The sequence below is a fragment of the Echinops telfairi genome, unplaced genomic scaffold, assembly GCF_000313985.2.
Source record: "Echinops telfairi isolate 266 unplaced genomic scaffold, ASM31398v2 ScPeMD7_2573;HRSCAF=3158, whole genome shotgun sequence".
Taxonomy (NCBI): Eukaryota; Metazoa; Chordata; class Mammalia; order Afrosoricida; family Tenrecidae; genus Echinops; species Echinops telfairi.
In genome coordinates this window covers 5,377,241-5,380,513 of record NW_022106471.1, presented here as the reverse complement: position 1 = coordinate 5,380,513, position 3,273 = coordinate 5,377,241, and positions in this window count along the sequence as shown.

The following is a 3,273-nucleotide window of genomic DNA, read 5'->3' as shown; positions in this document are numbered from 1 at the left end:
ACGCATTTTACCTTAAGAGGTGCCTCTCTTTTTTCTGAGGGTTTGAGGACGAACTCCTCCGTGTGAACCTTGGGAACAAAACCTTAATTCAGGATACAGGCCTTTCTACTGCCACAACTTCTTAGAGTAGACCAGAATGTTACAGAGTGCTCAGAAAAGTCTATTGGGTGGCGAAGGGAGAGGCGAGAGGCGCTCTGTGGGTTTTCAAAGCCTCTGTATGGGACAGTGGAAACAAAGACCTGGGCCCAGCTCCCCTCTCTAAAGGCCCTGTTCTCTCTCTTTGGGAAGGCGCTGTGGAATATGACTGATAAGCAGAGTATGGAAGGCCCGTGTCTTAGGGGCAAGGGCCCCAAATACTCCTTCACCAAGCCACATTATGTTTGTTTTATTGCCTTTAAACTTAACCCAGTATCTGAAAGACACTGGGAATAGGTGCTGTCACAGAGTAAAGCTCACTGGTGTTTTCTAAGCTACCTAAACCTGTCCCTTCACCTTTTCCATTTAATAGATGATTAATTGCTGCCCTGCTCTGGGAAGGGGTTTTTGTTGGTGGTGGGGTTATTTTTTTATGGTTACTAGATTGGAACTCTACACAACGTCACGCACTGGCTCTTAGCAAGCCCAACTGTAATAATTGTTTGCTAATTGTAAAATCCTTATCCAGAAAGAGGTTTGGGCAAACAATCTGTACTACTGCAATTACACTGTAAAAGTGTTCTCCGTCCCGTGTGGATGCTCAGAATGAATCTTATAAAAGGCAAGGAAATCTACTTCGGGTCACAGTTATCAATGGAAAGGGGACGGGGTAGGAGAATGGAGAACATAAGACACTTCTTGAAAGTATTAAGAGTTTGTTATCCGCCCACAAATGCACTTTCCTTCCGTAAAGAAAATCAGTAAGGACATGTATTCAGTGCATGTATCAGGTGGTCCACATAACCCTCGGAAAACACACTGTTTTGGACTTTGGGGTTACATTTTTTAAATTACTCACCTTGTCTCTCTCTCTCTCTCTCTCTCTCTCTCTCTCTCTCTCTCTCTCTCTGTCTGTCTTTCTCTCTCAGATCTCTTTCAGGAGACAAAACACCAACAATAAAATTAACCAGACTGCAGCAATACAAAACAAATGCTGTAGTGAAAGCCAACCCCCCAAAAAAAACAACAACCGTTGTAGGTTCCAAACTTCTGCAAACGTGGTCGCCAGGCTAAGGTCGCCTTCAGGTGGGCCACCCGTGTCTTTGCCAGAGAACGGGTGGGGTTTGTGCAGACCACGGGCATTGAACCCTTTTGCAGTGAAGTCCTCTCAGTTAAACTATACTTACACAATTCCCTTGCAGTTCATTTTTAAAATCGTAAACGTAGATGTGCCCTTGTTACTGTTCGGTTTGACAGCACACACACACACACACACACACACACACACACACACACACACACACACCTCCAATTCTGCACCCAGCCCCGGGTTTCTCTGCTGCCTGGTGGGCCAGGCAAATGAGTGTTCACGCTGCTGCTGGCTGCTGTGGGAAGGCATTGGCCTGGGGTTCGGGGAAGGGCTTTAAAGCTACCGACCCAGCCTGGTCCCTTCTGGGTAGAGCAGTTTGTAGCTGTTGCCTGTCCTGTCCGCACAGCTTCCCAAGAACTAGACGGAGATAACGACTTCTTGGGACAGAGGGCCTCTATCTTGGCCTGAAATTCTTCATCCAAGTTCACGTTAGGGTGGGGGGTGGGGGGTGGGGGAGAGCGGGAGTCAAGCTCGAGTGTACAGGCGCTGCTCATTCACCTGGTCTGCCCCCCTTCACCCACCCCTGCCCTGGCTTTCACAAACGGGCTTGCTTTAACCTGCGTCATGCATTGGGCCATTTGTGCCAGAAAACTCTACACATGTATGCGACAAAGAAAAATGTAAGAGATCTCCAAATTTGAGTGTCACGGAGCTAAGGAAGCAAATGAGGAGGGATTCTAGGCGTGAGTTGCGTTTTTGGGGCGGGGGGTTGGTTTTGAATCAGTAGGACTCTTTTCAGACAAAGCGCATCTCCAAGCTTTGGGTGAACATGTGTGAGGCCCTGAGTCACACTGGGGTTGTGTGCTGTGGAGTGGGGAGTGTAGTGTGAAGGGGGTAGTGCACAGGAGGCTGGGAAGGCTCAGCTGCTCCGCTTTTGGAAAAACTCCAATACTGGGGGAGGAACCCTGGCGTGGACTCGTGCGAAAGGTTAAACTAAACGGATCGCTGTCACCCAGGGAGGCTGAGCGTGCTCGCTGGAACTTGATTCCAGACAGAGGCTAAGAGGCTGCCCTGTGTTCCCTGCTCTGCGCAAGCCCACTCAGCAACAACTTCACTCCCATCACCCGCACCATCTCCTTTCCTCTGCGCCTGAAGAGTCCGATTCAATGCGTCTTAGAGCGCCAACCTTTTGCAAACCTTCTCAGCGTGAAGGTGTCCCCCTAATCTGTCTCAAAATGCTTCCTCCTACCTACACCCCCTTAGGGGTTAGAGTTTGATCCCCAGCTGGCGGGTGGCAGGGGGATGGCGGCGATGGGCGCCCCGCCTCGGCTTCTCAGGGGCAGTCAGCCTTTTGGCCATCCTCTGGGCGGGAATCGGGACCGGCAGTTCACATTCCCGGCAGATCGAAGCTCCCTGCTGATCGATTATTTGATAATTGATTTTCCTCGCAGCCAATGCGCGGCTGCCTTGGCGGGGGCACGTCCTGATTGGTCGAGCCCTCCTCCACGGCTGCCTACCGAGATTTGGGTGAGCTCATTTTCCCGCAGAGCGCAGGGGGAGTTTACGGCGAGGTTTCAGCTGGAGGGAGGGGGGCCGTGTGCTCCGAGCCGGGCGAGCCGCGAGCTCTGCTCCAAGCCGAGAGGCTTCCATCCAGCCCGCTGATGGTGGAGTTGCTACGTCTGAGCCATCGCGGGCGATCCGAGCCGGGTGGGCAGGAACATACATACTCAAATAACCCTCATGAACACCACAATAAAGGGCCAGCTTGGAGTCCGAGAATAGAAATTTTTTTTTTGAAAGAACCTTTGGGGTGGTTTGTTTTTTTATGAAGCCCGCAGAATAGGTGTTTAAAAGGAGAAAGTTAAAGCCAATGGCTCGGTGGGCGCCCCGAGCTGTGCGGCCGAGCGGCTTTTTTGTCTGACATCTCGGCTCCGGCGGTGGATTCCTTTTTCTCCGACACCGGGAGTTTGGGCCGGGCCGGGTTGGGGAAAGCGGCTTGGAGGGAGGAGGGCTGGGTTGGGGGAGACGGGGGAGGAGAGCAGGGGTGA